This window comes from Gorilla gorilla, chromosome X (genome assembly GCF_029281585.2).
Source record: "Gorilla gorilla gorilla isolate KB3781 chromosome X, NHGRI_mGorGor1-v2.1_pri, whole genome shotgun sequence".
Taxonomy (NCBI): domain Eukaryota; kingdom Metazoa; phylum Chordata; class Mammalia; order Primates; family Hominidae; genus Gorilla; species Gorilla gorilla.
Genome location: NC_073247.2, coordinates 80,977,833 through 80,990,210, shown reverse-complemented (window position 1 = coordinate 80,990,210; position 12,378 = coordinate 80,977,833). Strand labels below are relative to the sequence as shown.

The following is a 12,378-nucleotide window of genomic DNA, read 5'->3' as shown; positions in this document are numbered from 1 at the left end:
TGGACAGCGAGAACAAGGGAGAGCGTGTGCCTGACAGGGCCCTGCCTAGGGGTGCTGGCTTCTCAGTGGGGAACTGGGTGGGGAAGGGAGCACCAGGGCAGCGGGGGCAGCTTGCTGGGCATCTAGGCCACAGGTGAATCCTGCCGCTAAGAGGGAAGAGGGAAGGGAGTGTGCCAGACCCTAGACAGGGAGCTTTTGCTATCTCATCCCATCTCATTTAGCCCTCACATTGCCATAGTGACAATGGGCTGTCCCTGCATTTTACAGATGAAGACATGAAGGCTGGTCTCAGGAGTGAGGGAGGAGAATCAGGTGGGCTGAACAGGGCTCCAGGCCGGGTTTAGAACATAGCAGTGGCAAGAAACTCCTCTTCAGAGAGCTGATGTCGGGGAAACCAGGACCTAGCCCAGGACCCAGTCACAGTGTCATGGAAAGCATGTAAGCTTTGGAATCACACAGACCTGGATCCTAGTCCTAGTCTGCCACTTTGCTGTGTGACTTTGGGCAGGCCACTTGCCTGTCTGAGCCTAAATTTCCTCCTCAGTTCAGTGGAGGTAAATGAGCTTGACTTCACAGGGCAGTCAGGAGGATTCAGTGAGATGACGGATGCACATATAATAGATGCTAAGTAAGCGTTCTTTGTTCTCTCTTTTTTCTTTTTTCTTGAGGCAGGGCCTCACTCTGTCACCCAGACTGGAGTGCAGTGGTGCCATCACGGCTCACTGTAACCTCTGCTGCTCAGGTGGTCCTCCCACCTAAGCCTCCCGAGTAGCTGGGACTACAGGCACACACCACCACGCCCACTAATTTTTGTATTTTTGGTAGAGACGGGATTTCACCATGTTGTCTGGGCTGGTCTGAACTCCTGACCTTAAGTGATCCACCCACTTCAGTCTCCCAAAGTGCTGAGACTACAGATGTGAGCCACCGTGCCCAGTGTAAGTATTCTTTCTTTACCTCTAAATAAATCACAGACCCAATCTCTTCCCCACACCTCCACTGCAGCCATCCTTGTCCAGGTCACTCTCACCTCTGGCCTGGATCAGCAGCCTTTTCTCAGCTTCCCTGCTTCTAGGCTTGTCCCTTCCCAACTGTTAGTCACACAAAAGCTGAATGATTTGTGACAGTCCTAAGTCAGTCATGTTACTCCCCTCCTCACAACCCTCCCAAGGCTTCCGATGTCACTCCGAGGAAAATGTGAAGTCCTTACCCATGGCCTACAAGGCACTCCAGAGTGGCCCCTGCTGATACTGCTGGCCTCATCTGGGATCACTTTCCCCTTACTCACTCTGTTCCAATTACACTCATCTCTTCTGTGCCCCTGAACCTACAAGCTGGTTCCTGCCTCAGGGCCTTTGCATTGCTGTTCCCTCTGTCTGGAACACACTTGCTCCACTTCTCATGGCCAGGTCCTTCATGTCATACAGATTTGAGCTCAGATGTCAATTCCTTACAGGATCTTTCCTTTCTAAAAGTTTCTTGGTTCCGAGTCCTCATCATTTGAGAATTCTTCCTGTTGTCTTACCTGCATCTATGCTGTAGTCATTTATCCTCACTCCCGTGGCCTCTGTCCTCATAAGATGTCCCTTTAAGAACTCATCACTCGGCCAAGTGTGCTGGCTCACACCTGTAATTCCTGCACTTTGGGAGGCCGAGGTGGGTGGATCACCTGAGGGCAGGAGTTCAAGACCAGCCTGGCCAACATGGTGAAACCCTGTCTCTACTAAAAATACAAAAAATTAGCCAGGCATGGTAGCAGGTGCCTGTAATCCCAGCTACTCTGGAGGCTGAGGCAGGAGAATCACTTGAACCTGGGAGGCGGAGGTTGCAGTGAGCGGAGATCACACCACTGCACTCCAGCCTGGGTGACAGAGTGAGACCCTGTCACAAAAAACAAACAACAACAAAAAAAGAACTCATTACTCAACTTTGAGGCCCTCAACACTTAGGAATCTACTTGGGCTCTACTGGATAAGGCCCCCAGATACATCGTGAGCTCCCTGGAGGGTCTGGTGGGGAAGGGAAATGGTGGTTTGTTTGGGTCCCGACTAGTGTTCAAATGCTATCATTTGCTTCTTGAAACAGCCATGTAAGGTAGGGATTCCTATCCCATTGTACAATGAAGAAACTGAGAGTCAGAACAGGTGACTTGGCCAAGATCACATAGCTGGTTGCATGGTGGTCTTCTGATTCCAGGGCCAGTTTTCTGGCCACCACATTAAAACAGACCCCTTGCCACTTACACAGCAGAAGTATTTCCAGGGGTCCCACAATTACCTTCTTTGAGTGCTTGCTGAATGCCTTTAAAGTCACATCTTAGCTTTAAGAGGCTCCACCCTCCCTCAAACCCTCGCTTCCATTTCTTCCACTGAAAGGAGCCCCCAGCTGTGCTGGCCCATTTCTGCTTGGCCTTGGGGGAAGAGATTCCACCTGCCTCACTGTCCCCCATACTGACCACCCTGATCCTACTGCCCAAAATACCCCAGGGCATCTCCTCTGAGCTAGGCGCTCCAGGCTAGCCATAGGGGACCACAGAGAGCATAGACCCACAGTACACCCTGATACCAGGAGAGGGTGACACACTAAGCCCCTGGGAGTGCAGATCTTGGAGATCGTTGCCTTTGCAGAGTAGGTCAGTATTTGGACTGGGACCTGTATGATGAGTAGGGACCTATTACATGGAGATGGAGCAGAGGCTGAGGGACCAGCACAGGCAAAGGCCTGGAGGTGGGAAGAACAGAGTAAGCAACTGAGTGTGGCAGGAGCTCAGGGTGCGTGAAGAGAACAACCAGAGCTGAGGAAGGAGAGGATAATTAGGGTCAGGCCTCCTCTCAGCACCACAGCCACCTTGGGCTGCTGCCAGCCAGCCATCCTGCCCAGTTCCCCATGGTCAAAGTGGGCAGGCAGGCCTGCTGGGCCACTGTGTGTCAAGTCATGACAGCTAAACTTATGAGAGCCAGGACCCAGGGGCTGCTGGCTGTAAGGCTTTGGGGGATTTGGACCTGCACATTTTGACAGACAAAAGATCCTACTGTGGTGGGAAGGGCCAGCACCTGAGGATCAGCTTGAGTCTTGGCACTTGGACCAGGAAGAAGTGGAGGCGCAACCCTTGTCGAAAGTAGACAGCTCTCACCCTTAGCAAGAGACAACTCCCACTGTTAAGGCCCACCACAGCCTGATAAATGAGAAAGCAGCGTCTGCACTTGGGGAGAAGCAAGTGGCATAGGAGGAAGGTGAGTCCAGTGAGGGTAGGCCAGATGAACAAGGAGCCAAACTCCTTACTAACCGTCCTCTCTGCCCATGGTGGACCAGAGAGAGGAAAGGGACCCTAGGATTCAGAATGTCTTGAGCACCTACCGTAGACCAGGGTGGGAGCTTTACATATACATTCTCACATAATTCTCATGACAGCACTATGGTCTAGGTGTTGTTCTCCCCATTGTACAGAAGGAAAAACAAGGTACAGAATGAGCAAGAGTCCTGCCTGAGGCCACTCAGCAAGTCAATGGGGGCAGTAAGGCTTCAGTTCAGGCTTGGGGCTCCCTGCCTAGTGCTCTTCTTCCCACAGCCCCTGGCATGGGAGTCCTCAAATCTCCCAACATCCTTCAAGACGCCAGCTTGTCTAGCCCTGTATTTGTACAGACAGGGGCAGAAGTTTGGCCAGGAACATACAGCTGGCTGAGAAGAAGAGGCCCCAAGGTCCCCTAACCAGCCTGTGGCAGCTGGAGGGAGATGGTGAGTCGTGGAGCAGGGAGGGAGGGTGGGCTTGCTCACCTGAAACATTTCAATTACATTCTCATAAAGTATAAATGTATGACTATAAAGAAAGACTTGCTCACACATGCTTTTGGCAGCCTCTGTGCAAAAAGATAGCACAGAGCTCAGAAGATCTAATTGCTTATGTAATCTCTGTTGAATTTGGTCTATCGGGAAATATCTCTTGGAAGTGTTTATCACATCCCATGTTATAAATAGCCAAGCTCGACTCTCCTCCATGCCTTCCTGAGGCTGCCTGGGAGCTGGGCTGGCAGACGTCAGGAGGGAGGAGCCAGGCCCTCTGGGGAAGAAGGAGCACCTGCCCTGGCAGGGCAGCTCTTGGAGGCAAGCAGGGAGGGCACTGGCCTTCAGTGTGCACAGAATCACAGCCAGCTACTGTTTTGCCCAACCCCCGCCTCATCCCGAGGAGGGGGGTCTTGGCATTTCCATGCTGCCCTGGCATCCCTTCATTTAAAAGCAGCAGCCCTCCTCTTGCCTGTGAACATCTAGCTTAAAGAAGAAATGCGACAACAAGGGAAAGCTGGAAAATGAGGAAGTATCCTTAGAAATTATACCAATATTATCATCCCCATTTTGCTGATGGGGAGACTGAGGCTCAGGGAGGCAGCAGGCACCAGTACGTGGTGGTGCTAGAACCAGGTCTGTCTGACCCCACATCTTGGCTTTTTGCAGGATGACCAAGGGCCACCCTGCTGGCGATGCAGGGTTCTGCTCATTTTCCCCTGGGAAGGACGTAAAGTGGCAACTTGGCAGGATGTGGCCTTTTCACATACACACCACCCCCCTTCACTTCTGCAGTCTCAGTGATCTCTGGCCACACCAGGCCTGATCTGCTCAATTGTCACAGCCCAGGGAGCCCTGTCTCTTCCCTCTGCCAAGCCCCCTCCTCTATCACTCTTGAGATCCCAGCTCCAGCCTCTTCCAGGAAGCCTTGCCTAAGATTTATGGCCATCAGTTGCCTGGCCCACCTTGTTCGTGGTCCAGGCCCCTCACCTGCCTGTGGACCTCCCTCATTACCTATCTCGGTTTCCTGTGGCTTCTGTAACAATGACCACAAACTTGGTGGCTGAAGAAAACAAAAATGTATTCTCTCACGGATCTGGAGGCTAGACGTCTAAAGCCAGTATCACTGGGCCAAAATCAAGGTGTTGATGGGGCCATGCTCCTTCCAGAGGCTCTAAGGGAGAATCTGGTCCTTGTCTTTTCCAGCTTCTGTGGCTGCCGGCATTCCTTGGCTTGTAGCCACTTCACTCCAATCTCTGCCTCTATGGTCACATGGTCTTTTCTTTTCTTTTCTTTTTCCATCTGTTTCAAGTCTCCTCTGCCTCCCTCTTATGTGATTGCATTTAGAAACCCTTAACTTGATCACATCTGCCAAGATCATTTTTCCAAATCAGGTAACTTTTACAGGTTCCAGGGATTAGGACCTGATATCTTTGGGGGATATTATTCAGCCTACTATATTTTCTTAAGGGCCTCCCTGGTCTTCCTTTTTGTGAGACTAGAAACTTCCAGAGCGCACAGGCAGTAGATGATGTCTCTGAATGTTCTCTGCATTATCCCCTATGTCACTTGGAGCCTCCAACAATCTTCAGGAAAGGTTGGCTGACTGAGTGACTGGCATCTTGCCCCCTCTCCCATCGGTCAACCATCAACTTCTGGATGTACTTGGTGTTTCCTTCAGGCTCCTGGGGCCACATGGCAGCATAGAGGAGGCTGATTTCTGACCTCCAGGCATCTGTCAAGGTCTCTGGATGAATTTGCAGACAAATGCCTTGTGGCACATGTGCAGACGTGGCTGTTCACTGATCAAATATGGAGCCTGGGTCCAACTGTGGGCAGGAGGAGCACATCTCATTGGCTTTCAGAGTCTGCTTTCAAAAACATTCCCATTCCTGACAGACTAGAAGGAGGGGCTGAAGCTTACAAAGTAAATATGACAGGGAGAAATGTTAGGTCTTGCTCTTGAATCCAGTCCTCAAATGTAGGCTGGCAAGGGGGAACCAGGTGAGAGGGCAAGGAGCAGAGGTGAGGAGGTGACTGTCATATGCATGGTCTGACCAAATACATCCATGGAACCTTCAGCTGCATCTGTAGGCAGTATAGAAGTAAAGTTTCAAGAACAAGGAGGTGACAGACTGCCCTGGAATATGGTGTCAGCTCTGTGTGCCACATATTAAGGGTACCAGAGTCACACTGGAACATGACCAGGGAGGCAAAAGCATGCTGTGGAGAAAGTGGGGGCCCTGGTCTCATGAAGAACAGTTGAAGGAAGTGGAGTTGTTTTGCTTGGAGAAGACTCAGGGGTTATGGCTATGGTGATGCTTCAGACCTCTAAGAAGCTGTTGGAGGGCAGAGGGAGAAGAGAGAGCTTAGGTGGCCCCCAGAGGCAGCACTGTGACCAATGGATGGAAGCCACAAAGAGACAGAGTTCAGCCCAAAAGTTGGAGAAAGCAACTTTTGGGCTGGGCACTGTGGCTCACGCCTGTAATCCCAGCACTTTGAGAGGCTGAGGCAGGTGGATCACCTGAGGTCAGGAGTTTGAGACCAGCCTGACCAACATGGTGAAATCCCGTCTCTACTGAAAATACAAAAATTAGCCTGGTGTGGTGGCATGCCTCTGTAGTCCCAGCTACTTGGGAGGCTGAGACAGGAGAATTGCTTGAACCCAGGAGGCGGAGGTTGTAGTGAGCCGAGATTGTGCCACTGCACTCAAGCCTGGGCAACAGAGTGAGACTCCATCTCAAAAAGAAAAAAAAAAAAAAAAGGAAGCAACTTCTTAGAGTTAGGCCTGTCCTGAAATGATCTCTGTCCTGAGAGGGAATGAGCTCCCTGCTTCGGGAAGTGGGAAAGGAGAGGCTGGGCAAGCATTTGGCTGAAACATGGTATACGGGACTTGAACATCTGAATGGGGATTTGACCAGAGCAGGCAGCTCTCTGGAAGCTTGGGATGGCCTTCTGCCCATAGAGCCTCTCACTTCTTCTTGATGCCTCCTCTGGGAGGCCTTTCCTTACTCTCCCTGCTGGTCCCCTCACCCCACCCTCCACAGACATAATTCTCCCTCATCAGAAGACCGAAAGCACTGACCACATTGTATCCAAGAAAATTCTTTAGGCTTTGTCTCCTGCATGAGACTGAAGTCCTCTAGAACAGAGAGAGGACTTCTTCAGCTGTGGATCCACTCTTTACCTTTCCCCACACAGTGCCCGGTGTCTGGGCCACAGGAGCCACCAGAGAAGAAAGAGAAGAGTGCTAAGGCACAGTGGGCAGGGAGAGGGCTCACTCGCCAGCCAGGAGTCTTTAGAAACTGCACACTGACATAGATTCAGATACAGTGGGAGTGCATCCTAGATGAAGGTGGGATGAGTGAAGGTGACCTCTCAGAGTTCTTTCAGGCCTCAGAATGCTCTCATGAATGCCAGCTCAGGTTCCTGGCCTTTCCTTTTCTTCTTTGCATCATTCTGAGAGAGTTCTCCCAGCCCAGTCTTCTGTTCCCAAGGGGCTTTTCCTCCCTACTGGCCCCTCTGGCTCACTCCAAGCTCCCTCCAGATGGGCCCCATCATCCTTGAAATCCCCAGCTGGACCCACCAGCTGGACCTTCTCAGGAGTGAGGCCCGAGGAAGGTCCAGAGCCCACCCAGCAGGCTAGAGGGAGAACGGCTGCCTTTGGGGTAAGAGGGGTGTGGGGTGAGGTTCCCCCATGAGCAATCTGTGTTGGAAATGGATAAGCTCAGTATAGGAATGGAGGTGGGGGTGGCTTTTTTGGTCACCAAAAAACATGCCAGGCCCAAGGTGGTCATTCTCTTCTGCAGCTCTGTTGATTAGCTCCATGCCCACTTAAACGGTTCATGCATGCGATGGTCCACATGCATGCCTTGAAGCCTGAGGGTCTGTTTTGGGGGTCTGACCTTTGGCAGGCCCTGCCCCTCCCTCACCCTGGCCCTCACTCAGGTATCCCTTCAAAAATGTTAGCAGTGCCTGTTTATGTAGTGAATGACACTGGACTAGACAGAACCCAGCATCACTATCTGTCCTTATGTGTAGATATTATTGGTTTGCTTACTTGTTCACTGACTGCTCCCTGGACTGGAAGCTTCCTGGAGGCAGGGATCTCTGTTTCGCTCATCACTGTACTCCTAGTGCCCAACTCAGTGCCCCACACAAAATAAGCATTCAATCAATATTTGCTAAATCAGTAGATGAATAGTAAAAGCTACGAATAGCCATTTCTAAAATGTCACATCCCCCTATGGTTTTACCTACAATTCTAGGGGAATCTCAGACCCCAGAAACCTGTCTCTCAGATACCCAACAGATCCATGGTCCCGTTAGGAGACCCAGGAAAGACCCAAGAGAGTAGCACATGTTTATCATCTTATGCACTGTGTGAAAACAGGTTGTTATGGGCCTAGTCAGGAAAAGGAATGGGCATAATCAGGGAGCCAGAAGGTGTGAGGATGTCTCTAGGCTTGGCTGGGACACAGCAGCCCTGGACCACAGAGCTGCCAGAAGCAACAGGCTCTCTCTGCTGAGGCTGAGGGCTTACCTCATGGTAAGAAGCCAGTGAGAACACAGGGGCTTCTTGCTGGCTTGCTGTCCTGCCCCCAGTGCATAAAATGGGTCCTTTGGTTGAGACCTCAGCATCTTGGGCTTTGGGCCAGTGACATTCAGTGGCCCTGAGTCTGCAACCTGGGAGGATTCCTGAGCATACAGAGATGAGGAATAGCTCCTGGGTCATGGGCCATCCCTTGGTGAATCCAGGCCAGGGCCTTCCTCTACCCTCTGCATGCCCTCACACCCACCCCAACAGCTCTCAGTCCTCACCAGCTTCAACAGGGATCCAGGTCCTTGCCCTGCCTGTTTACCAGGCCTGTGGTGGGCAGGCAAGTGCTTCGGATATGTTAAAGAGCTGTGCCCAGAGAGTGATTTTTGCTATCACTTCAGGTGCTGTGTTGCAGTCCTCTCTCTGTGGGGGGACAGACATCCTCTGGGGTCTGCCACACCACAGGGAGGCTGTTTGCAAGAATGGAAAAAAATGGGGGTTGGGAGTCAGCCTGGTCTGAGTTCAAACCCTATCTCTGTCACTTCCAAGCTGTGTAACTTTGGGAAAGTCACTTGATTTATCTGAGCCTCAGTTTTCTCATCTGTAGAATAGGGATGAAAATACATACCCTTCAGGGCTGATGCAAGGATTCAAGGAGATAATGCATGTGGAGCACTTCCACAGGGTCTGCCACTTACTGGATTTTCAATAGACAGTAGCTCTCTTTGGTAGTTAATATTGGCAAGGGCTGCTATAGAAAGTGTGGTCCCTGGACCAGCAGTGTCAGTACTACCTGGGAGCTCGTTAGAAGTGCAGGGTCTCTAGCCCCACCCTAGATCTGCTGAATCAGAACCTGCATTTTAATGAGATCTCCAGGTGAGTCCTAGGCATGAGAAAATTGGAGAAGAGGAGGCTAGTTCACAGCCTTTAGGCTGGCAATCATATATGAGGAATATCGACTTCTGGAAGCCTATCTAGGAAATAGCTTCATACATCCTTAAGTTAAAACGGTAGTAGTAGTGAGTGCAGTAGTAGGGTTGGGAGCAGTAGTAATAGTGGTAATAAATACTGAACATTTACTATGTACCAGACACTATTTGGGGTGCATCGCAGCAACCCCATGAATCAGTACTGTAATTGCTGATATTTTACCAGTAGGAAAGCAAGGCACAGAAAGGTTAAGTCACTGTGAAAGTTGGGCTTAGTGACAGAACCACAACACAAATCCAGAGCACCTGTCTCCAGAGCTCACTCACTGAGGGCAGGCACAGAAGAAACTACATTTCAGGGGCTGGGCGCAGTGGCTCACGCCTGGAATCCCAGCACTTTGGGAGGCTGAGGCAGGTAGATCGCTTGAGGCCAGGAGTTCCAGACCAGCCTGGGCAACATGGTAAAACCCTGTCTACTAAAAATACAAAAAGTTACCTGGCTGTGGTGGTGTGTGCCTGTAGTCCCAATAATTGGGAGGCTGAGGTGGGAGGATCACTTGAGCTCGGGAGGTCAACGATGCAATGAGCCAAGATGGCACCACTCCACTCCACTCGGGGTAATAGAGCAAGACCCTGTCTCAAAAAAGGAAGGAAGCAAGGAAGGAAGGAAGGAAGGGGAGAAAGAGAGAGAGGGTAAGAGAAAGAAAGAAGAAAGAAAGAAAGAAAGAGAGAGAGAGAAAGAAAGAAAGAAAGAAGGAAAGAAAGAAAGAAAGAAAAAAGAAAGAAAAAGAAACTGTGCTTCAGGAGCAACATGGTCAGTTCCACGCCACGGGCACCCACTGAATTTCTTCCCCATGTCTGCCTGGCCCAGGCCTGGGAGATACGGAGATAGAGGAGACACAGGCTCTGCTCAGTGCCAGAGACAAGCATGTGAGTAAATGATGAAAGGGGGCAACCTGCACCCACTGATGTGCCTACATGGGGAAACGAAATACTGTGGGGGCACAGAGGAGTGAAGCCATGTGTCTTGCTTGTGGGTACCTGGGAGAAGCAGCTTCCCAGCAGGCTGGATTCTTCCCAGTTACAGCTTCCTTTATAAATCTCCAGGCTCTTAGGCATGATTAAAGTGCCTTCCGGATCAGACAGTGAGTCTAGGATTCTAGGGAGAAAAATTTTGACAAGGTGTGGGGAGGTAGTGGTGGTTAGGAGATGAGAATTTGAGCCCAGTTTTCGGTTTTAATTCTCTGTGTGGCCTTGGATGATCAGGCCCCAAATTCCTCCACGTCTGTAGGGAAGAGAAGTAGAAGCTATGGCTGGAATTGTAAGGCCAAAGTGAGGAACCAAGGGTTTGCTGCAATTTTTAGCAGCTGCACCATGTCCACCTTGCTCACTGCTGTACCCTAGGCACCTAACTCATTGCCTGGTCCAGAGCTACTGCTCCATAGTGACTTGTTGAACGCATATTGAGGGAGCAGTCACAGGAAAAGGGGCCCAGGGTGAGCAGATCCCAGCCTCTTTATGCCGTTATACCTGAATCAGCCCTCCATTTTGAACACAGTCCAGTTGGCCTCCTCTCTGCCTCCAGGTCTGCTCTTGACCTCGAGCTGGAGTTCATTCTGCTTCTCTCCATTAGGGCAATGAGTCTCTGCTGCCTGGTGAGAAACGCAAGGCTGACAAGGTCCTTGGAGATTGGCTCATTGCACAGATAGGGAAAGAGGCCAGAAAAGAGAAGGGACTGACCCAATGGCATGCAGGGAATCTGTGGCAGAGTCAGGACTGGGAGCCACATGTTCTTGTGTCCCCACCCCATCACTCTCCCTCCCTGGCCTGGGGCTCCCAGGAGCCAGGGAAAGAGAGAGATAATGAGTGGCTGAAGGACGAGGCTCTGTCATGAAGAAAGATTGGCCTTCAAGGCCTCTGGAAACAAATGGGAGGTATGGGGAGAGCCAGAGGTGGCAGCACCAAGGACAAGGCTGCTCACGGGCAGGAGCTGGTGGGGAAGTGAGGGGGAGGCGCAGGGGAGTGGGCAGGCAGGGAGCTGTAGTTGGAATGCTGAGGACACGTGTTTCTTTTTAGGCACTCCTATTCCACTGCTTACTGTCTCCTCTCGGGAGTAAAGGGAGAAAAAAGAGGATGTGATACCTAGGTGAGCCCCATTATGTGGGATGTGTGTAAGGGCTCCCCAGACAGCCCCTTCTGCAGTTGGCAGCACCAGGCCCAATGCCTTCCTCCAGGCCAGAGCCCAGCCTGCTTGCCCAGCTACTCTGTCTCCTTGAGGCTGGGTCAGCACCCTCAAGGTCTCACAAGATGCCCTCAACCCACTGGCTTTCAGTTAAACACACCTAGGTTTGAATCTCTCCTCCAACACTTTCTAGGCTATGTGAAATTGACCTTACTTCTCCAAACCTAAGTTCATGCAACTGTAAATTGAAGCAGAGTGCAGGCGGGGAGCAGAGACCCCAGCAAGAATGCTCTGCACTCCTTCCTGTGCAAGCGCTGTGGCAGGGGTCATAAGTCCCTTGCCTCTTTCTTTCCCTCCATACATCCTGGTCCAGCCTGGTGGGGAGGGTACTGAAGACCTTTCTGTGGCAGCTCACATTCCAGGCCCTCTCAGCAATGGAAGTGCCTCTGGTGCCTCAAACCTGTCCCTCACCCCAACCATCCCCAAAGCAATCTCGGCAGTCATTTCATGGCACGACATACAATCACACGTGTGCTGTGTTTCCCCCACACGCATGCACGAACTATACCTGCTGCTTGCCAAATGCATAGGCCAAGGGTGGAGAAGGCACCTGGGGTGCCCTGGAGCAGACCCTCCAGACCAGGGCCTCCACTAAGTGCTTGCTGTGGATCATCTTGCTAACTCTTTGCTACATCTGTAGGAAGGCTTGCCACTATTTGTTTCACAGATACAAAGACAGAAGGGAACATCCTGTTCAGAGAAGAGGACTCCACATCCCTGAGCTCAGCAGTGGTCGGGCCCACATCAGAGCTCATAGCTGCTCGTGCTGTGTTACACTGCCCTGTCTCAGGCCCCGAGGAGGAGACAGACAGGGAAACATCATTAACATAGAAGGTACCAGGAAAGAGTCATATAATGGAATACCACACAGCAGTGAAAAAGAACAT

The 12,378-nt window shown here is 51.3% G+C and overlaps 1 long non-coding RNA gene across 1 annotated transcript in view; it reads right to left on the bottom strand.

The window, feature by feature from the left end:
* Positions 1-4,841: 4,841 nt before the first annotated feature.
* The window catches only part of LOC101151098 (uncharacterized), a 30,387-nt gene continuing 22,850 nt past the window's right edge, over positions 4,842-12,378 (bottom strand). The window contains exons 3-5 of the long non-coding RNA XR_002004220.2: positions 10,291-10,408; positions 9,746-9,882; positions 4,842-6,519 (exon numbers count right to left, since the gene is read on the bottom strand). This is a non-coding gene — a long non-coding RNA (uncharacterized lncRNA). The remainder of the gene's footprint in view (positions 6,520-9,745; positions 9,883-10,290; positions 10,409-12,378) is intronic.